Source organism: Podarcis bocagei, assembly GCF_964188305.1.
Source record: "Podarcis bocagei genome assembly, chromosome: 15".
In the NCBI taxonomy this organism is placed as follows: domain Eukaryota; kingdom Metazoa; phylum Chordata; class Lepidosauria; order Squamata; family Lacertidae; genus Podarcis; species Podarcis bocagei.
In genome coordinates this window covers 6,085,345-6,109,214 of record NC_138141.1, presented here as the reverse complement: position 1 = coordinate 6,109,214, position 23,870 = coordinate 6,085,345, and the positions used below count along the sequence as shown (strand labels likewise).

General features: G+C 42.1%; 1 protein-coding gene across 4 annotated transcripts in view; it reads left to right on the top strand.

Annotated features, from left to right (window-relative positions):
- Positions 1-23,870, top strand: part of LRRTM4 (leucine rich repeat transmembrane neuronal 4) — a 426,980-nt gene that overhangs the window by 16,764 nt on the left and 386,346 nt on the right. The gene's annotated exons all lie outside the window — the stretch shown is intronic.

Below are 23,870 nucleotides of genomic sequence, written 5' to 3'. Positions count from 1 at the left end.
CCCTCCCAAACATGGAGCTGGCCCTTCCAGAGTTTGTAACTGGGATTTCCACTCGCTTCTGAATGAAAAATGAAATGATGCTCCTGAGGTTCATTTGAGGGAGGAAGTAAAATATTCCTCTGCCTTTTCTTATTCTCTTCATGCCAGACCTGGCAGGGAGCAAGATGGCTTGAGAAGGTAGAGCAATGTTCTGCTCCAAGTGGGACTCACTCACTCACATGGGGTTCTACTCAGACAGCAAACACCCAGATGGTTTTGTTCTTCCTTCCCAGTGGGATACCTGGAGAGGCCCAATATATTGTTTTCACACCATTCACACTCCAGGACCCTCATTTTTATGCCAGCAGTACGAGAGAGGAGAACACAGATTCTGCTCACCATGGGGGTGCCAATGAGTGCTCATTGTTCCAGCTGTTGGGCAGAAGGGCTTGGGGTGTGGAGCTCTACCACCATGTTGTGAGTTTCAGCAGTAGTGACGATTCAATCCCTTCCCCTCAAAGCTTCCTGAGCTTTCCTAAAGAAATTTTTGGGAAACACTTTCCTCTTCCTCCCCGAGAGCCACCTTTCAGCTCATAATACAAGCCGGGGGGGGGTCTCCACTACCCCTTTCCACCAATTACTCCTTTCCCAAAACTTAAACAATCAATGGAGGAGGCTGGAGACTTGAAGGGCTTGAGACAGTAGTGGCAGAGGCCAGCAGGGACAGCTGGTGCTAGAGGAAAAAGCCGCCTCTATAGGACCTGGTTGTTTCCCACACTTTAATATCTCAAACAAATCTACCAGGATGTCATACAGAAACACTGAGAACGTTGTCATAAAGTGAAGAGTCATTTGTTTTCTTAACACACATGCCAAAACATGCAGGGCCCACCCACATTTATCTTTTGCCCCACTGTTTTTTAGGCACAGGTCGGTGTTTTAAATCTCTGTGTCTGAGTGCTGTGTGTGTGTGTGTCCTGCCACTTTCCCCAAGAAACCTGCTCTTCAGCACTGAATTGGAACAAATGGACATTCAGGTTTTCTGTGGATTCAGCAGTAAAGAGCACTGGGGCAAAAAGGAGGGGGGAGTTCAGATATGAAGCTTACTAAGCCAAACCTTGACTTGCAGTAAAGGACCAAAGAGGACCAAGGAGACTGTGAGCTGCTCTAAGGGTTGGCTTAATGTCATGTGGGGACCAGGTCATGATCCAATGATGGAACAGAGTCCTCTACTACACTCTCTAGGTTAGTACACTAGCTTAGGGACTCCAGAGCAGACCACATGGCGAACATTTCTAGCCACTTTTTGCCCCTCAGAATTTGCCGCCTGAGGCAGCTGCCTCATTCTGCCTCATGGAAGGGCTGGCCTTGATTGAGGATCTATTCTGGATCTTCCACCCAAAAAATGATTCTCCTCCCTCCCCAGAAGAAGGAAAAACAAGTTCTTCACATACTTCTTCATGCATTGCTTAGTTAAACCATGGGACTCACTTGGATGGCTTTAAAGGAAGATTAGATAAACTCATGGATGAGAGGGTTATTGATGGCTACTTGCCCCCATGGCTGTGCTCTGCCTTCACAGCTGGAGGCAACAAGGCTTCTGAATACCAGTTGCTGGAAACCACGGGGGGGGGAGGGGGCTCCTGTTTTTGAATCCTGCTTGCTGGTCTCTCACTGGGAACTGGTCAGCCATGGTGAGAACAGGATGTTGGACTCTTTCTATGCTGTTATGAGTTTCTTTAGCAGGGGTTCCCAAACTAAGGCCCAAGGGACTCATTTCTCCAGCCCGCAGCGACCCCCACTGCCCGCTCTTACAAGCGCTGCGCAGCTGCCCACTTCCAGGTCGGAGGAGCACTGGAAATAGCTTGTGCACATGCGCAAGCATTATTTGCGCATGCACAAACGTTACTTCTGGTGCACATCCAGGTCGGAGGAGGCCCCTGCACATGCGTACAAGCTATTTCTGTGCTCCTCCGACCCGGAAGTGCACCAGAAATAGCATGTGCGCACTTGTATGGGCATGCGCTCCCCCGCCCTCCGGCCCACTGCACGGTAAGCGCTGGAGACCCTGGCCCGAGGTGCAGTAAGTTTGCTGACCCCTGCTCTTTAGTATATTGTTCCAGAATACTAGCTGAAGTGATTATGTTGTACGTTAGCACACTAAGAAATAAATAAATAAAAGTCCTTAATGTTGCCACTATAAATGGTAAATGTGGAAAGGCCTATGCATCTTACAACCTGTTTGTTTGTTTGTTTGTTTGTTTGTTTGTTTGTTTGTTTTAAAAACTGTGTTTCTATGACTGGCTTCTTCCGTGTCTCTTGGCTCCATGGAATCCTCCAGGATTTAGTTCAGGAGTTCATGGTCACTGGAAGGTTATTTTCATTAGCATTTCTATGGCAAACAAAACAAATGCCAGGGTAAGCACATTGGTTCATTTTGACAATCTCCTATTTTATACACACCATGGTCAATTGTTTCTCTCTCACACACACAAAACAGTATTTTCCCCCTATCCCAACCCATTCTTTTGGCTGAATATTCTTTTCAAGTATGAGTGCTTTAAAGCAGCATTTCAAAACAAATCTCGCCGCCCACCTTCTTTCTCCCGGAGGAAAGAAACATCATTAGTTCATAGGCAGGTGTATCATAGAACCAGCAAATGGATTTCAAAAAAGAAAAAAAAGAAATGAAATGAATGTGTTTGGTTCTAGAAAGCGAATGTTTAAATTAGTTTGAATTGAAAACATTTGTCAGATTTCCAGCTTCAGCCTGCTAAATTTGGTATGAAATTACTTTCATTTTGAATCTAAGGTTGACATTTCAGTAATTCTACTTTCACCTTGAAGCTTGAAAATGTTTTCTTCAGACTTCTGATATCTGAGATTTTGAAAGCAATGAAATTCTATTTTGAATAGCAGAAACTTTGAATTCACTTTGTATGAAGAGAGAGAAACACAGACACTCCATTCTTCAGAATTTGATAGACCTCAGCTCAGTGGTGGAACATCTGCCTTGCAGCCTGGCACACAGAATGTCCCAGATTCAATCCCCAACAGCTCCAGGTTAGGACTGGGAATGACCCCCTCCTGCAAAGTTGCTTTCTGTGATGTTTTACACTTACTTTTGCTTTTTTGAACTCAGTTTTGCGTTTGAAAATTCAGAATATGGATTGCCTTTAAGAACACTGAGAAAGTGTTGCAGCTTGCAGGTTGATATTCTTTGAAGCTGATGCCATTTGCTGCTACAGTTGTATCAGGCAGGAAGATCTCAGAGAGACAAAAAAATATTAAACATAACAGAGGTTAGTTATAGGATTAGCTCATCCAAATCATAAATACTAAGGGTGTGCATCAAGTCTGCATTTTGTGTTGGGGGACGGGGTTTAAAGACGTTAATTGGGATCATTCAAGGGTCTCCTTCCCTTGCCCCCAAATCAAAGCTTAATGTAAACAACTCCTCCCCAATTTGTATTGCCCCCCATCTCTTGTCATTGTGCTGCTCCGTTCCTTTGCTTTATGTACCATATGTTTTAAAATACAGTATCTCTGAGTTTCTGTAGATCTGCAAATCATTGCAAGGTGAAGCTGTCCTAAACATTGTCTGCAAAGCACTGAAGAGCTCTGGATTGGAATTTGTGTGCTATTTTGTTTTTAGGGGTTATTTTTATATTAAAAAAAGAACAGTGATTGTGGCTTTTAAAACAAACAAACAAACAAACAAAGGTAAAATCCTCATTTATTTATTTTTCAAATCTCAGCATTCTTCAGAACTCCACAGGAAACATTCTAGACAAGACCTGTTAGATACTTATAAAGGCCTATCAGGAGGAGAAAAACAAAGGCAGTTGTGAAACCTCAAGGTTCTTGTTTGTTTGTTTGTTTGTTTGTTTTTAAACACATAAGCATGTACACCATTCAATCACCCCTAATTATTTTGAGGTAAGAAAGAGAGAAAAATGCTTCCAACCCCAGTTGTGGATGACAGAGTAAAGTGAATTACTTTCCCCTAAATAAGCACTGGAACTATTTATCTGCAATTTGGCAGACTTCGTCCACTCCACAGAGGCTCCTGTGCCTATAAATTTCATCCATTTTCGCCCAAACGGGGGAAATGTTGCATTTTAAATTTTCCCTTTACATTGAACAGGGAAATACAGAAGTTCATTTATACTGAACAAACCAAGAGCCCTATTACAGTCTAAAGGGATAAGAGCACAGAGCAACTCAGAAACAGATCAGTTTAAAAATAATAATAATGCATAGATAGAAATACAAAGCAGATCTCAGAGCCTGTGCAGACTCCTAGTAAATAGTTAAAGTATGTGTACACCAGCTTCTGCACAAGCATGTCAAAAAGTGTGCCATTGAGAGTTAGTCTGCATTATAATACTATGTGGGGTCAGTGAGGTTACAAAGAATCTTGGAAGCAGACATCTCTGATGTAAGGTATTTGTGGCAGTCTGCGTTATCATTGCACAGATGTGCACTTAGAGGGGAAAGAAACAAATGAAAAGAAGGAATTGTGGCAAAGCACATATGCTCTAATTTCAGAATTGTGCTTAGAAATTTTCATTGTTGTACAAGAACTCAGAAGGAGAGGAATGCAAAGCAGAGCAAAGCATGAAACAATCATAGAGACAGAAGGGCAGAAATCCCCCCTCCCGCTTTGGTCACCCTCAACAACACTCTTGTAGGTGGTTCCCAAATTAGGGATGTTTGAAGAATTCGATTTTCACAGGTGCTTGAGTCATTGATCTATGCAAACCTGATTCACACCTCTCAGATTAAAGTGTGAATGGCAAGTTTCACATCCCAAATGTTCTAGCACCATATCTACACCTATACTTTATAATGGGTATTTCTAGCAATAAAATGAAATAAAATAGAAACGTGCATAATGGAAGAAAATACATTTAGGAATCTGTACTTTAAGAGATTAATTTAAAGCACAGATCAATATAAAAAAAATAGATTAATGCTAAAACAGGACATACAAGAGTGTCTGCTGGGATTGTTAGGGCAGAAAACAGGGAAATGGGTAAAGTCAGAGCCAATGATACAACCAACTAATGTTTTGTCCCTGTCCTTTTCCTGGATGAGTTCTGCAAAGGCATCACTGAGACTGAGGAGGAGAAGTCACCCTGGACTGACATTTAAGTAAGAAGGCAGCAAGTGGGAGCTGGTTGAAGATAGAATGAGGTTGTGGGATGGACCCCATCCCTAATGGACCAGCCTCTACTGACTATGACTGAACCAATATGAATATGATAGAAGCTGTAAATAGACTGTTTCACGGAATCATAAGTTGGAAGGGTCTAGTCCACCCCCACCCCCCTGCTTGATGCAGGAAATCCAGGACAGGAGCATTCTCAATAAATAGCTGTCCAGCCTCTGGCTCCCATCTAGTGTGTAGCTAGTCACACACAACAAATAGCACCACCAATGCATATTTCCAACTCCATCATAAGATGTGCTCATCCAGTTCAGTGGGTTAGATGCACATCATGATTTGGATTCAGATGTACATCTCCATTGGCTATGCACAGGAAGCCTACTTCAGCTCATGGTTCAAGGCTACTGTCTACTCGGATTCGCCTAACCAGATATCGGAATGTATACGAGCACTGATCCCTTTAGTTCAATTACTGATGCCTTTCTCAGACTGTGCAGAGAGGAATGGTGTTTTCTGCTTCTTTGCACCCAAACAAAGATAGCTGGGGGCAGTGATTACCAGCCAAGAGGAATTTTGGGTATGGAGGAAGTCACCTATAAGTGGTGTTCACTGCCTTGACTCTTGCATTTGTGGTATGATGCTGGGCAGAAACTCCACAGAACAAATTGATAGCATGGATTCAGATGCCTCCCCAGATATAGGTAAACTTCCAGGTCAACTGTCTTAAATTTATTTGGTTTCTCCCTCTCCCTCCCACATTTTCTGGGCAAATCAGTGACCCTTATAATATTTTGTATAACTCCCAGTGATTAAGCCTGAAACAGAATTCACTTGAGACTCAGTTTTGAAAGCCAATGTAATTTGAAAGATGTCTCTGTCTAAGGCAGGGCTAGGAAACCTGTGGCCCCCTAGGTAGTTGGATGACCTGTTTGGATGGGCTGTCTGCAGAGACTTATGGAATCCAGTAAATTATTTCCAGTGAGGAGAACTGTTGATAGTGCCGAGGCCCTTGTCTCTCTATGGAATGGTGAGGTTGAAGGACAATGAGCACTATTGCTCCTGAAGACCCTCCTTGCTGAGACTGCAGTGTGCCCTGGTGCTCTACAGAGTTGCAAACAGTGGAACAAGTTGGATGATAGTTGTCACGTCACTGGCACAAGACCCACTGCAAGTATTAACACAACCTAGAGTGCATAATTGTGCCTACGTGTGGTAGTGACTGAGGCAAAAAGGGGCTATTTTGTTTCTGCCATTGCAGCCTCACTTAGTCATCCAGCAGAACTTTTCTGAGTAACATTACCTCCCCACTCCCTGCCAATAAATGGAGAATTGGGGCATTTGATTGTCTTTTGTGGTCTTTTGCAGGGCACCTTGAAGATAAAATCACCTGACTGCCATTATCTTGATTCTAACATGGATGCTTTTCTTGGTTTGATCTATTAAGATAGGAGTACATTAAATAATGTCATCACCTGCCTGAAGTTTGAAGCGGCTTTGTCCATTTGACCAGCTCATTTTAATGCATGTGTGGATCATCACCCCTTTATCTTATTTTAAAAGAAAACAAAATAGCCAAGTAAAAATGTTGAGTTGCTGCAGATGCTACCTGCATTAAGCTGGAGCAAAGCCTAGTTGTGGTTTGCTAGGGTTGCCACTGGATTTTGTCTAATCCAAGCTTCTTTGGGTGGAACATCTGATAAATTCCAAGGAGAGCACTCAGAGTTTGCACCCAGCAGGGCTTTGGATTTCTTAGATTTCTAAGAGCAGAATGGTGTGGTTCCTGATCAGATAAGGCACCTGAGGAATTCAAAAATGCTTCTCAATAAGACTAGGAAGGCTTCTCCAGGCGATTCCATGAATACCTGATGAACAGAAAAGTCTCCTGATTTGTGCCTTACATACATACATACATACTAGTGCCATCTGAGATCTGTTTTGAGCTCTATGAACACACAGTTTTGTACCATTTTGTCTTAGTTTGATATTGAGATTTTTTAAAAAAGTTCTTTTTAAAATATCTACACTATATCCATATGTAACAGAGAATTGCCTGCAGCTCCTTAGGTGCCAACTTGTCCCAGTGGTTTTCTGCAGTGCAGCAAACCTACATGATTTTAATGTAAATTTCTTATCTTTCTTTCTCCCCCTTTCTCCTACATTATGATTTTTTTCCCCTTCCCAAAGCCTCTAAATCATATGTTACGAGCCTTTGATTTCAAAAGCCTTGTCAATGTTACACATGAAATAAAATGGAGAAATGAAGGGAGTTCTTGTGTTCTCACAGTGGGAACACAAATTGCACAAATCAAACCAAGAAGCAAGTTGCTGGCAATTTAAAATTAGCAGCAATTTGCCTATGGAAACAAATTCTACACATTATTTCCTTTTCTTTCCTCTCTCCCTTTTACTTGTCAAATGTATCCACAGACCCCATGAGAAAAAAGGGGGAGGGGACCCCCCCACCCGCTGCTGTCTAAAGAAAACATTAACCCTTTGTTCTTAATTATTTGCCCCAAGAATGGAATTGTTGTTAAAGTCTGGGAGAGCTAGATCAGCATTTTAATTTTTATTGATATTTTCATTTTATTACTTGTTATCCTAGGCAGTAAAAACATTTTTTGGCTGGAGGGTTTTTGTTTTGTTTCAAAAAATGGGGGGGCAAAAATTTCTGCTCTCATTCATGTCGTGAGAAAAAGTTCTTTTAAACAAGACAGTGTAATCACTATATATGCATATGGGAAGATTTCTAATTGTGAATAATAGGCAATGAGTGAAGGGATACTTGTTGTTTGCCAACATATAAGAAGTACATCTGTTTTCCTCATTAATAGTGCACTTGGTGGTAAAACAGCCAGGTTGGACAATACCTAGAACTGGATTTGGCCCATATGTGTAATGGAAAGAGGCAGTGCCATGTCCGTGAGCTGACCATCAGGTCTTCTCTCGGCCCAACACGCAAGGGCATCCATGAATGGTATTATTAGATTGTTGGTCCATGACCCCATGGACCAGAGCACGCCAGGCACTCCTGTCTTCCACTGCCTCCCGCAGTTTGGTCAAACTCATGCTGGCAGCTTCAAGAACACCATCCAACCATCTCATCCTCTGTCGTCCCCTTCTCCTTGTGCCCTCCATCTTTCCCAACATCAGGGTCTTTTCCAGGGAGTCTTCTCTTCTCATGAGGTGGCCAAAGTATTATTTTTTAAAAATTATTGTTATCCTACTCTTCTGCTCCAAGGGTTTGTTCAAAACAATTTACATAATTAAAAGAGCAGTAAAGCAATTAAAATACAATTGATGTGTAATCACGTGACAATCCCCACCACCACCCAAAAAGTGCTGGAATTCCAGCATTTTGTCTCACCTGCACATTCTACTGCTATTTCTGCATTCCACTGACTCTTCTTACTACATGCAATAATCAGGAAGGAAGGCCAACTCTGGCTTTTGCCATTGGCTCGTTAACTAATGGCTGCTGTGTGTGACATTATGAAACTCAATACGTAATTGGTGCTTGAATTTGCTTCCTTCCTTCTTCCCTCTCCATTCCCCCCCCTTTGTATCATGTCTATTGAATTGTGATCCTGTGGGCAAGGAATCTCTTATCTTCTAGACTCTGTATAGTACCACTTACAATATTTGAGGTGCTTTATAAGATTATGTCACCACCACCTTCATAATGCAAATTTCTCCTAATGTGCACTCTTGATTGCAGTTTTGTCTGTGACACACATTATTTGTAAAGCAGTTTATGCTAACAGATTGCATTATTGTATACTGTTGTCACTGATACAATGTTTTACTTCACCCTAAGGTCCCAGGGCAGCTTATAACAATTAAAGCACAATGTTAAAAACAGTTCAAAACAATTCTTATATGCTTTGTTTTGCATGATTTTCCCTAATGCATTTTTGTAAGCATTACTTATGGTTAAATTTGAAGAAGTATTAATTTTGAAGGATGGTTGTATTTTGGTTCTCATATTGTTTGGAATGTCCAAATCAGGTGGTTCACCTTTAAATGCAAACTGAACCAAATTTCTTCCCCATTTCTTAGTATAGGAATCTGCTAACCTGAAGCCTTCACACAGGTTCTGGAGAAGCCACACCACAACAAAGAATGCCCAAATACTTAAGTTATGTTCTTCAAAATATTACAGGAGTGCCATCATTTAAGGCAATTCCTCATGCTGTGTCTAAAGAGTCATACATATGTCAGCAGGGTAGATCAGATGTGTTATTCCCACTAAAACCCAACAATGACATCTGTGTCCTGAGTTTCAGTCTTTTAACACTAGTCAAATGCCAGTGCATTTGGATGAATCCCTGGGAAACTGTTCCCTCTGTGCTAGGAGGGAGATGGAGAACCTGTAGCCCACCTGTTGGATTCCAGCTACTATCAGCCCCAGCCAGCATGGCCCCCCACTACTGGTTTAAAGGGCACCTGTGCTGTGGATCAGACATCATTTCTGGGGAAAATGTATTGCTCCCTATGGGAAAAGTACCGTACATAATTTAGGCAACATAATAATGTGGTGGTCTGTGTGGCAGTTAAAGGGAGAAGGGAATTTCTGAAATTTGCCCATAACTGTTGGGCTGTGCAAGCATACAGTTGCTTTGTAACTGGTCACCTTTGTTGGTTTCTGCAGTCCCTGGCCTTTCCCAGGAGCAGCTAACCAGTCAGCAACTGCTTGCTTGTATCACAGCATACTTGTACTAGCAAATTGCTTCAGTAGGAATGTTGGCAGTTAAGATGTCTTTCCAAAGGGCGGAAGCTTCAATAGGCAAGATGTAAGATCCCTCCTACCTCTGTTTCTAGAAATCAAAAGGGGCTGGCAATTGAATTCAACTCAAAGGAAACAAGAAAGCTTCTTGCTTCTTCCTTTTGGGGTGTGTGATAACAATATCCTGACTTCTAAAACACTACTTTTCTCCTATCCATTTAATGGTGGTGCCTTGATGATTAGCAAGAAGCATATTATTTCTGCTACATTAGTTCTCTATTACTGGATTTCAACCAGGATTTGATGTGAGGTTTATATTTTTATTTTTTGCCTTCACATCTCTCTGCTGCCAGAGAAGCAGAAGAAGCAAACTTTACAGCTATGCAACAATATCAGTATCATGGAATAGGCTAGAACTGGAGAATGGAAACCTTGGTCCTCCAGATGTTGCTGAACTAAAACTCTCACCATCATGTCTGGCCATTGGCCATCCATGCTAGGACTGATGGGAGTTGCAGTTTGGCAACATCTGGAATGCCAAAGGTACCACACCTGGACTAGGATGTAGGGATGTCTCCCCAGGTTCCCAGAAGCATTCTGTCAAGGACAGCCTCTTATCATTAGGTACTTTTGCTACTATGAAAAACAGCAGAGAGTTTGCCCCAGTTTGCCCCTTGTGGAGTTCAGGCAAATGTGACTGATGTGTTGAAAGAGCTTCTATGATATCCTTAGTTACAGGTAGGTAGCCGTGTTGGTCTGCCATAGTTGAAAAAAATAAAAATCCTTCTTGTAGCAAAGGTTTCAGTGTATCTGAAGAAGTGCGCATGCACATGAAAGCTCATACCAATAACAAACTTAGCTGGTCTCTAAGGTCCTACTGGAAGGAATGATATCCTTAATGTGGGATGGTAGCCAAGAAAGAAGTGATTGAACTCTAAGGAATCATCCAGATTACCTGTTCAATGAACATTCATCATGATTTGCTTTCACAAAGCTTATGCAGAGGTGAGGCTATGACTGGTCGTTTTGGAGCATTTGTTCTGATTTGCTTACAGAGTGGTTATAGAACAAGGAGCATTCTTCTTGATTTGTCTGTGTACTGTTTATATGCCTACCTGCTAATCATTTGTTCATCACACAATTTGCAGAACATTTCCCCATCACCTTCCTCACCACGCAGTCTTTGTGTGTCTTAAAGCGGACTTCTTGTGCCAGGGTGACAGAGCACCTCACTCCACTTTAATGGCACAAACATAAATTTCTGGTATGTGCTCGAATCCTTCTTGCAAAATGCTAAGAACTTGGAGTGACCTAAGTAAAGGTATGGATCTACAAAGGCTCTGTTATCATTTGCAGGGTGAGAAAGAGGTTAAGGAGTTTTTTGTCTCTGCTTCTGAAGTGAGTGACTATAGTGGCCAACCAGGCATCACCCAAAAGAGAAAATGAGTCACCCAAAATGTGCTGTTTTTTGAACTAGAGAGCTTTTCAAATAGATAGAGGATGCCTTCAAACAGAGGGCTCTTCTTTGACAACCCTTCAAACAGAGTCCTGTCTTTTATAAAGTAGGACACATGGTCACCCCGTAGGTGGCAAAATGACACAAAAATGTTGGACTCTGTTGAAACCTCTGTTGCAATCACAGTGTGGTGAGGGGGTTGCTAATGTTCTTTCTGTTCTCTGTGGAGTAAATCCATGGGCAGAGCAAATATCAGCTTTATGCTTGTCTGTAAGTGTGCATGTGGCTGAGTGTAAGCCTGCTTGTATGTGCAAGTGCGTGTATCCTATGTGCATGTGCTTGGCTCTTGGAGGGGTGGCCAACTCTCAGTGTGGCCCATAAAAAAGTTCTCAGTCAGGCCAAGGCTTGCCTGTGCCTTTCCAATCCTTCCCCTTTGAAGCTTTCACAAAGGGCTTCACTGGAGGATCTGTTTAATCATTCTGATTTGCTTCCACAAAGCTTAAATAACCAGGCCCATGCGGAAAGGGGAGGTGGGAGTTAGGATTTCTTGTCTGAGTTTATAACTTTATTCTAACAAGACTCCCGCCCTGGACCTCGGACAAGTTCTGCATGGGCCTGTATATAAATTGAGCTTTCATCCCAATTTTCTTGTGGGGTGATTATTCATATTCCTGTTAATCATTTATTCGTCCAGCTCTTTTCAGTGAATTTCCCCATCACTTTCCTAAACTCAAACAGTCTGCTGTAGTTTTTACACTTTGTTTCTTGAGGGCAACAGAGCACTTAAATTCGCTTTAATTGCATAAACCTAAATTTCTGATATGCACTTGATTCCCTTCCAGAAAATAGTGACAGCCTGGAGGCACCCACAGTTTCAGTACCAGCAAACATGCATTCTGGTATTGACTCTGAGCACATCAGGCCAAAGTTCAAATTTTCTGTGTCTGAGATCAGCTGTTATAAAAACAGACTTGGTTCCATAGGGTTGTATCCAGTGCTAGTCCTACTCAGCACCAACCTATTAAAGCTAATAGGCATGACTAATTTGGGTCATTAATTTCAGTGGGTCTACTCTGAATCAAACTCAGTTGGATACAAGCCATAGCATTCAGTTTGCTAATGTAAGACAATTCTTTTGAGCAAAAGGTGATGCTGACAGAGCGAACATACTTGCTATCAGATTGTTTCAGGGTTGAATTATTCCCTAACCCTTTTCACTGTTTACAAACAGGCGAAATAAGTGTTTCAAGAATGCATCATTTTTAAAAATTTCTTTATTTCAGCAAACGTTTGTGCCACATTTCTGAAACCAGCTCAGTTAGATCTTTATAAATAAGAAACAAAAAGTGCAATATCAAAATCAGATTGGATCACTTTGTTTGCTGCTGCTCCAGTAGGATTCAAACCAATGGGTTCAAATTACAAGAAGGAAATTTGGTTTAAATGTTAGAAACAACTTCCTGATAGAGTGAGCTGCTTAATGGGGGGGAGTGTATCAGAAGATGGTGGTCTTACCTTCATTCCAGGTTTTAAAGAAGAAGCTGGATTGCCACCTACTGTACCTGGAATGCCTCAGTTGTGTATTCTCTGCATCAACAGAGGACTGGACTTGGATTCATATGAGGTCCTCCCCAAACTCTATGCTTTTACGGAAATAAGTTTCTTGAGTATGCCCCAAATACATATAGCCAAAGCTGTCATTTTTTGTTTCTCATTTTTCCAGTCTTAAGTTCAATTTCCCACAATATCACATTGCTTTGCAAGAAGAAAAATAAAACATTAAGATATCCTCATGAAAATTCATCAGAATCTTACTTCAACCTTCCCCTGGTATACATTTTTGTATTCAGTTTTGTCTAATATACACATTTTTTGCAAAGCAATTTCTCCCCAAATCATGCATTTTTGTACAGTTTCACAAATGTATGCGTTAGAGAAACTTTAGCTCAGTTAATGCATTTTTGTGTACATTACCTGGATGCAGAACTGTATTGCAAAATTCAGAGAAGTGCAAGTTTCAAAGGATAGCTGTGTTCCATTTCTCATATTGATTCGGGAAGTGTGGATTATGTAAGTTCACCTTTAGACATGAAAGAAGTTGAATTTCTCCCCCACCCCCAGTCCCTAATATTGGAAATCTAAACCCTCTGTCAAGCAAACAGTTTGAAACCCACATGCGTCATTAACGCCTAACAAAAAGAGGCGAGGAACTCAAAAGAAAACACACAGTGAGTTTATGAGTTAACCCCAGGATTTATGACCTGGAATTGATGGTTTCTCACCAGGATTGCAATTGTAGGCCCCCACATGGTACGTCATAAATGAGGCATCGGATGCTCAAATGACTCACTCCTCCATAATCCCTGCTTCTTTCTAATATATGATTCAGCCCTTAGCAACAGAACATTGGTGAATGTCTCTAGCCCCTCACAATTTACTGTGCATTTCTATAGAATGGTGAACTCTGCCAGCCAGGGTCATTCTGGGGTGAAGTGGAGGTGAAGGAAGAAACCCTGATCTTGCCTAAGGTTGTTGACTCTCTTTCAGTTCATGTCAATTTTGATTCACTCTTTGAATGTCTGGAGGGAAAAGAAACACTCCATGCTCAGGAGCTGATGTGCTTAATAGGAACGAAATAGGAATGAGCATTCTACTTTGAGGAAGCTGTCAAGTGTCTTAAACTAGCGACGTGTGATTCCCCTCCTCCCGCCCAGAGAGTGAGCAGTTCTCCTTGTAAAAACATTTGGGGGTGTCAAGTGTTCCTATTGTGTGCTCAAAAACCTTCAGGGGTTTGCTTTCAAGAATGCTTAAAGAACCGAAATGAGTGAAGCACGCAGGAAGCAGGGGATCAGCCTTGCAGGCAGCAGGTCCAGGGTTCAATCTGCAGCATCTCTAGGTAGAGCTGGAAAAGATTTCTGCCTTGAACCCTGATACCAGTCAATGCAGAAGGTGCTGAGCTAGAACGACTTGATATAAGGCAACTTCCTATACTCCTATGTAGGGCCACTTCTTAAAATGATGCTCCTGATTCTTTCTCCCAGTGGGTATATGAGCATCACTTATGTTTGGGTTCATGGCATTTGAAGTTTTCTTACAAACTTGAATTGGGATACTATGCTCCTCAGCAGGATATGTCACTTCAAATCGTTCTCTGGGATGCCGGTTCTTGCTATGGACAGGCCACAGAACATAAGAAAAGCCCTGCTGGATCAGACCAGCTCATCCGGCATTCAGTTCTCATGGTGGTCAACTAGATGTGTCTGGGAAGAAAACAAGTAGGACCTGGGGGCAACAGTTGTCTGATCCTCTGTGTTCCAGAGGCATGCTACCAGTGGAGGTAGACCATCATGGCTAGAAGCCATTGAGAGCCTTATCTTCCTCATCTTCCATGACAAATTGTCTATTGAGCCCTCCTTGCACATAGATTCCATCCCATGCATTTTATTTGTTTGTTTGTTGTGGGAAGAGAGTCCTGGCTGCTGGTACAGGGTGAGAGGCAAACTTCATTTGAACTAGGGTGGCCAGATGCAAAGGAGAGCAGGGCTTCTGCACCTTAAACAGCTGCGCAGAAAAGTTAATTTCAGTTGGTGTAGCGCAGGCATCCCCAAACTCGGCCCTCCAGCTTTTTTGGGACTACAGTTCCCATCACCCCTGACCACTGGTCCTGTTTGTTAGGGATGATGGGAGTTGTAGTCCCAAAACATCTGGAGGGCCAGGTTTGGGGGTGCCTGGTGTAGTGTGTCATGCAAGTTGAAAAGGGTCTGGGCCCAACTCGTAATGAGGTGCTTTTTAGCATGAGGATTGACTCAACTGCCTCCCCTCAAAGTTTGCTCCATTGCTTTCTTAAATGTCCCATGTACTGTATTCAAGGGATTCTAGAACCAGAAACGTTTGAAGATTATTTTGTTTGATGGCATCCTTGACATTTACGTAAAGCAACCTAAGGAGAGAATAGATATGTGCAAATCTGTCTATTTTGTTTTCTCTCAGTTTCTCATTTTTCCCATCTTAAATTGGGTTCGCTACATTTCCACCTCAATCTCTCTCTCTCCCTTTCTGGAATCCTCATGAAAATTCACCAGCATTTTAGCGTGATTTACTACTAATATACCTTAGAGTCCTGTTTCTGAATTACTGAGCCATATAACCTTGAATCAGATCTAAACTGTGTAAGGACTTTGGAACAAATCCTTTGGGAATAATCAAGTTGAGTGTCCAAGTATCATGTTGAAGGGTGGAAGCCAGAACAATAGAATGGGAGCATTAGTGCTCATGAGTACACCTTTATGCACGTGCATATTTTTTACCTATGCAGAAACATCTATATACCTGTATGAGAATAGATCAACAACAAAATTGCATTCTTCTTCTTATTCAATATAGTGGCTTCTACACAGTTTACAACAATAGTAATGAAATATCAACCAATAATTAAAATACACAATAAAGCAAGCCCATTAAAAAGCATATCCATTAAAACAGTTAAAAGAGCAATTAAAAGTATTAGATCAGAAAACAAATACAAGTCAATGGATTAGCTGAATACATCAAGCATAGTTGGATCTCTTGTTGAGGAAAAACTATAGAAAACTTGCCCCCACTGACCCACTCAAGTGTTTGAACTCCTAGAGGTCCCTCTGAATGCAATGAGATGCAAGTTTGTGCTGGCGCCAAGCACAGTTCCGACCCTTGTGTTTTGCTTACAAGCTGGCACCACGTATAGCAAGCAGAGCTTGGGGCCAAATATCTTCTGTGATACTTGGAAGCTTGATGATAACAGAAGAAAATGTGACCCCGACTCCCCTGAAGTAATTAATTTAAGGTGCTTTTTCTTCTCCTAATTAGAGTTCCTCCGAAGCTGGGTTATTTTCACTTGCATCCAATTAAACACTCAATCCTTTTGCTTCCCCCATATGTTACTGTCTGATAAACTTTCTTTAGGACCGCAGCCCTGTTGAGAATAGTGCTGGATTTAATTCTTTTGTTTACACATAATGTATCCCTTAGTTGAAGTCTTGTTGTCTTGCCTAAACAAAGGTATTTCAATCATGAGAAGAGTTTCATAGCAGCTTAGGGCCAGAGTTCCTGAGGTTTTTTTATGTTTATCAATCATGCTTTGTTTGCAAATGGAGATTTTTTTTCCTAGAGATAAATTTGTTACAAGAGAAAAGGACAAGAGAAGAGACACCTGATCATGCTCAACTTGATTTACAAAGGATGCTGTTGCTCCCATGTCAGAATTAGCACATACTCTCCAGTTTCTATAGGAGGGACAAGGCTTAGTTTCTAATGCCAAAGTGTGGAATGGAATCTTGTTTTCTCTGCATATAGATATGCACATATAGAATAAGGTGCTATGCAATTAACAGCATGCCATTTCACACACTGAGGGTGCTGAACTATACAGTGGTACCTCAGGTTAAGTACTTAATTCGTTCCGGAGGTCCGTTCTTAACCTGAAACTGTTCTTAACCTGAAGCACCACTTTAGCTAATAAGGCCTCCTGCTGTTGCCGCGCCGCCGGTGCACGATTTCTGTTCTCATCCTGAAGCAAAGTTCTTAACCCGTGGTACTATTTCTGGGTTAGCGGAGTCTGTAACCTGAAGCGTATGTAACCTGAAGCATATGTAACTGTATTTTGAACTTTTATATCTCAACAGCAGCTGGGAGCATTTTTTTGGACCTTCTGGGCAACCCTTTGGTGGCCCATGGCAGTGGTGGGCAGGGCCAGAGGCAAAAGTAGGTGGAGCAATGTGTGTGTGTGTACAGTGGTACCTTGGGTTACAAACTTTATTCATTCCGGAGGTCTGTTCTTAACCCAATACCGTTCTCAACCTGAGGTACCACTTTTGCTAATAGGGCCTCCTGCTGCTGCCGCACCATCGGCGCTCGATTTCCATTCTCATCCTGAGGCAAAGTTTGTAACTCGGAGCAACTACTTCCAGGTTAGCGGAGTTTGAAATCTGAAGCATTTGTAACCTGAAGCATTTGTAACTCAAGGTACCACTGTATATATAAATCTATCATTCACACAACGATGCGTACCTTCATACAGAGGGTTAATTTCCACACACACAAACACCCTTGTATTCTCCATTCAGGCAATCAAGAGCCATTGACATGACTAATTTAGGTCCATTAATCTCAGTGGATTTACTCTCAGTAGGACTAGCCTTGAGATACCACCCATAAGCAGCATCCAAGGATGCATTCTAGCTGGCAAACATACTCAAGGAGCATGTCAAATGTGTCTAGTATGGGGTGATCCCTGGGGAGAATCCCAAGGGCCAGTCAGAGAGGTCTGGGGGCCAAATGTAGCCCTCCTGGTCTGAGGTCCTCCAACTCTGTTGGCAAACAGTCAAGCTGCATTGCATTGTTCTCCCTACCCCCAAAAATACCTTCAAGCAAGTCTTGACTTTAAAATCAGTGGATTGGGAGGCTTAACCAGAGTAAATGGAATACCGCAGGCTGTGTGGGTATCTACTAGAGCGGGGGAGCATGAGGTACTGAACTTTAGTATGGAAATTGCATTTTTGCAAGCATTCCTCTCTTTTTGTCTTTGTGTTGTTGGAGAGCATTCATCACTTGGTGTCCACAGCCTCAAAGGATGATCTGAATGAATTAGAACTATCATCATAAGGCCAGGCACAGATTCCACATCCGAGTTTGCTGTTCCATGCACACAGTGGAGAGAGCAGCAAGTACTCAGGTGATGGTGAGAAAGGGCATCCAATTTTGCAACCCTCCTGAGATATAAGATGTTGAAAAGAAGCCTCAAACATTTTTCTTACTCCTTTTATTTTTTTATTTTAAAAGGAGCTATTGACTTAACAAAATGACTCACTTTGGCTGAGCTAGAGCTGCTTTTGAAGTTGCATTTTTACCCACATAGAGAAGCTGTCAGAATTTAGCTGAAGACAACGCTCAGGGTACCAATTGTGATGCTGTTTAAACTCTCCTGTTTGATTTTCTGGTCAAAACAGTAACACATTTCCCCCAAAACTACTTAGATTGTACAAACTTTCACCCCTGTTTGCCCAAGGTGTTGTTTCCTCTTTACTGAGGAGTGCTCCAAGCTGATGCTTTGTTCTTCTTTCAAAAATAGCTGCATGAATGAGCACAGTCAATGGAAGGATCATGGAGAGGCTGCAGCTGAGTGACAGGGCACATGGTTCGCATGCAAAATATTCCAGTATCTCCAGGAAGGGCTGGGGACAACTTCTGTCTGCACCTGAGATCTTAGGTCACAGCTACACCATACATATAAAGAACATATGTAGTTTAGTCCTCATATAATTATAATTCTCAGCACCCTTAATAAACGCATTCCCAGGATTCTTTGGAGGAAGCCATGTGCTTTAACTGTATAGTACATTTGCGTGCCAAGGCCCCATGACCCACAGTTCCCTAGTGGATAATCCACAAACAGACACAAGTATTTAGGTTTATGGGTTCAAATAGGGCACAGATGTGAGAGGTTTGGCTTAGGCATTGGGTGAAGCCAGGCTACATTTCAACTCCCGCCCATCTGCAGAGAGTCTAAAGGTAAAACCATTGGGGTTGTGGCATGGCCCTAGCCCACGTCTGGGCATCAGTTCGAATCCACACACCCTGGATTAACAGGATGCCCTTAATGAGGAGGGGCAGGAGAAGGCTACAACCTCCCCTCCATACAAGCAAAGTCTTACCCAATGGCTACCTCACAAAGTTGTGCCGATTGCTACAAGGCAGGCGAAAACCAAATGCCTGGTGCCAATTTGCCAAATGGAAAAAATTCCTACAATATGGCAGCTGACATTTGTTCATAGCAAGGCTGTGTCATAGCAAAGCATAAAAAAGAGGGTGGGTGGGTTGGGAGATATGGCAAAGGGCAAGAGAGGGTGGCTCCCTGGCTGCGCTGTGGTTTAAAGCTCCCATGGCTATGCTGATGAGACAGCAGGGCCACCCCTGGGTGGAGCCCTGACCAGCGCCAGCAACATGGCCTGGATGGCAACGAGGGAGGTGTCAATCTCTGCCCCCTCCCATCGGATCATTGCAGGGGCCCAGATGCCTGGCTGCAACACCACCCACCAGAAAAGGTGAGCGGAAATGTGACCATAGTTAGTGCAGAGAAGGGATGGCAAAATCTTACTGTTTGGGTTTCTCTCAGTTTCTCAGGTTTACATTTCCACATCAATTTGCATTTCTTTTTAAAAAAATAAGTACTCATGAAAGCTCATCAGTATTTTAGTGCATCCTCCCCTTTTGCAAAACAATTATGTCTAATATAATGCATTTATCTATGCAATTTTTGAAAATGTGTGCATTTTGTTTGAAACTACTTTTAATATTGTGTTTTAATGTAACCCACCCTGGGACACTAGGGTGAAGGGCAGGCGATAGATAGATAGATAGATAGATAGATAGATAGATAGATAGATGACAGATAGATATAGATAATATTTTTAATGCACACTTGAACCTAGCATATGCGCTTTTTGTATATACTACACTGGAGAAGTGCGTTGCAAAACTTGACAAAGTGGGAATTTCAAAGAATGGTTGTGTTTCAGATTGTGTATTGTTCTGGAAAGTATGAACCAGGAAAGTAAGCCTTTAAATGTGAACTGAATCATATTTCTCTCTCATCCCTAGTGAGCTAGAGGGACAAGGCAGCTTCTTGTGTTCTTATATAGTGAACAGGACGGTACCCTTTCTCCCCACTATGCAATTATTTCATAACTGGCTATTGTCATGGTAGAATCTCAAACAAGGCCTGAGGAGACCCAGGTTCGAATGCCTGCGCAACCATGAAACTTACTGCGCAAACCTTGGCAAGTCACTTTCTCTCCGTCTCGCCAACCTCACAAGGTTGCTGTGAAGATAACATGGGGGAAGAACCCTGCATTCTGCTGCAAGCTCCTGGGAAGGAAGGAAGGATAAAAATGTATAGGGGTGGAATACATCATTGAAGAAAAGTGTTTTCTGGTGAAATAAGTGCAAATAAAACAGTGAACATTTTTGTAAGGAGGGTAGAAAATGTCAGAAAGAGAAGGATTTTTTTCAACAAATAGTGAGTAGGGGGGTTAATTTTTATTTTTTGCTTTCATCCTAATTCTAAGCGCACATTTCCTCCAAAATATGAGCAGAAAAAAAGAACATTTAATTTCTAGGTTGCATTTGCTAAATCAGTGTTTATTATCTGGAAGCCAGTGTTAGGCATATTCTCTCTTTGCCTCCCTTAGGTACACCAAGCTTTGGTTTTCTTTCAGAACTGTGTTATTTTAGACAGAAAGGGATCACGAGATCCCACCCCTCCGTTTTGCTCTGCCTTTGAATGTTAATTAAAGTGGGAGCAAATGCTGCTTTATTCCCTTTCCAAAACATTTGCTTGAAACTATTTGATCATTGTTTGTAAATCAAGCAACATGATGACTATCAAAGAGAAAGCTGTTAGACACTTTCTTCATCAGCTGTCTTCCTTCCTTTGTGTCAGATTTGATTATCTTTTTTAAAGAGAGAGAGAGAGGGGGGGGGAAATAATTCTACCTGTATTGCTCAATCTGTCTGTTTTTGTTTTGATTTCTCCTTCTATACAAGAGATTGGAAGGTGGGGAAAGCCTAAAGCTTAAAGAACCACTGGTGACCTCCCTGTTTACCCATGTAGTTCACAGTTTACCCAGAGTCCACAGTTCTCACTTCTTCAGCCCACTGGAAAAAAACTGGATAGAGCATCCTTCTGCTTGGTAATGTCATTCCCCGACATTGCCTTTGTTTCAGTCACTGGCACTTTCAGGGAAGACTTTGATAAGCATCTGCCCTCCTCAACAAGCTGATTAGAATAAGTCTTGCAGAAACCAGCCTGCAAGAGTTCAGAGTTCTTTGCAAGCCCTCCTTCGCATGTTAAATCAGAGCTCCTTGTAAATTTTCCTTCGCACAGTATTGTTTATTGTTGACATTTCTATGCTGCTCTTCAAGCAAGCTCCCAGAACGGCTTACGAAAAAGAAAAGAAAAACTGTAAAAACATGCAAACAACAAACGAGGTACAGTGGATTTATTTTATATTTTTTAAGTGGCGTAGAATCAGGAGCAGAGCAAAAACAGCTTAAAAACTATCTTAACAACAACTCTGGGAAAATATTGGTCCAAAAATGACATCCCTGAGGGATGCATTCCCTAACTGGAGTGCCACAACTGAGAAGTCTTTTCCCTTGTAGTCTTCCACTGCACTGCCACAGCACAGACAGATGAAGGAGGGCCTTTGCGAATAACCTGAAGTGTAGGACAGACATATTTTAATTAGGGATTGTGTGCATTTAAACCTACATAATTCAGACAATACAATACACAACCTGAAACACAGACATCCTTTGAAATCCATACTGTACTTCTCTGAATTTTACAATGGAGTTCTCTAGCCAAGCAATGCATGTTAAATGAAAACAGCATGCAGAGCAACTGAGAGAAACAAAAACTTTAAGATTTTTCCTAATGTTAATTACTACGAGACTTTGCAAACACTGAGTTGCTAGTAACTCGGATAGGAGACCTTGGAACCTTAGCTCATTTGCTAACAAGACTATATTGAAAACTATTTTAAAATATAAACTTGTTTTTCAGTAATATGTCAATCATATTAGCTTTATTTGCTGTTTATGGTTACATAGTTATTTGCCCTAGTACCATGATTCTCCCTGTAACCTTCCCTTTCCCTGGTAAAGACCATTCTTTTTCTCCATTTCATAGTCTCCAACTGCCCTGAAAATGACGAGAATCCCTTAAGTCATCAGGACTTCTCACTTTGTCATGCAGACAAATGAAAGCTTTTCCTCCCCTTGCCCCCCCTCCAAAAAACACTTGAAAATAAGGGACCAGCAGCCAAAATAAGGGACCTGCAGCCTCACCTGTTCCAGGCACTCCAGTCTTCCTGTCCTCCTGCAGTCTGGTCAAACTCATGCTGGTAGCTTCGAGAACACTGTCCAACCAACTTTGTAACCAGAGGTTCAACTGAATAGAATCTGAATCACATGCACCACAAGGCCTATGCAGCCTCAACTTAAGATGGCTTCCCGGCCTGGCTTTGCACTGCAAAGTTTGCAGCAGCACGTGCAACAAAATGGCGTCTAGCATTCAAAAAACCCATCAGCTTGCATTAACTAGCCACACACACACAGCCTCCTCCCCTTGCCACGAGATCGCCAGTCACCCAGCATTTTAGTCAACCAGCTCCTTTCTTTCCCCCCATAAGTCAATCGAAGGAGCCTCCAAAACAAATTCAAAAGCCCCCGTCCCACGAGATCTCCTTTCCTTTTCCCCCACCATGTGCCCCCGCTCCAGACAGACCTTTTCGCCGGCAAGGGTGAGTGGGCCATCAATGATGTATCCATCCAATTCTGATCCGAGCACTCAGCACAGGTATGTTCAACTTCTGAGCCCCTCTGAAATCTGATATGGGTTTTCCTGTTTTGTGCATTTGGGTGAAGAGGAGTCCCAGGGCAGCTGGGAGAAAGGGTGCCTGGGCTGGGTATATGTGTAGCTGATCCATCCGGGATTCACCACAGCACCAGGATGCTGCAGTTGTTTATACATGCATAATTTGCTCAGAAATTGGAAATACCGAAAAAAGGGAAGTTTATGTATCCCCAAACTCAAAAATGTATATGTTCCTGGACTCCAAAATAAACATATCATACAATGGTAACAAAAATGACCGTTCAAAGTTGGCATTCTTCCAAAATACTCATAACTGCATAATCTACACACACACACACACAGTTGTATCAGTGCTTTTTTCGGGGGGTACTCAAAGGGAAGGCAGCACTGGCCCCCTTTTTTTATCTAGAAGAAAAGCACTGGTTAAAAGTGTGGCACTTACTGTAACAACTTCATGGTGAGTACTGACACCCTTAAATACTGGTTGTATTTATTGATTTGGGGTTTTCTTTCCTCACAAAGGCTTCCCTAAATGCAGTACATAGATTCAAAGATTTCTGTGCTCAAAATATTGCAGCCTTGCGTGTTTTCTCTGATAACTTTTGTACTTGACCAAGAGGAAATACTCAAGCAGTGATACCGATGTAGAATAAAATGTCCCTATATTCACCTGAGGAATGTTGGAGAGTATGCCATTTAGGAAACTCTTTCTTCCCAGGCCTGTATAGGAAACCTGATATCCTTTACAACACAAGTTCAAAACAGTTGTCTGCTGTGAGGCAGCATCAGTGCTTGAATGTTCAAGAATATTCCATTGATGACTGCAAGACTGAAATGCTATGGGAAGAACTTGACTTTTGCATAGCAAGTGCATAGCAAGTGCATAGCAGGAACTTAGGAAGCAGCCTTATACTGAGTCATTGGTTCAACTTGCTCAGTATATTCTACAATGACTGGCAACGGCTCTTCAGAGTGGGTTTTCTCCCAGTCCTATGTGCAGGTGCCAGTGACTTAAGCTGGGATCTTCTGCATGCAAACTAGATGCTCAACCACCGAGCTATGACCCTTACCCCAAATGTAATCTGCAGGGATAAATACTATTGACTTTTGTACATGAAAGATTTGT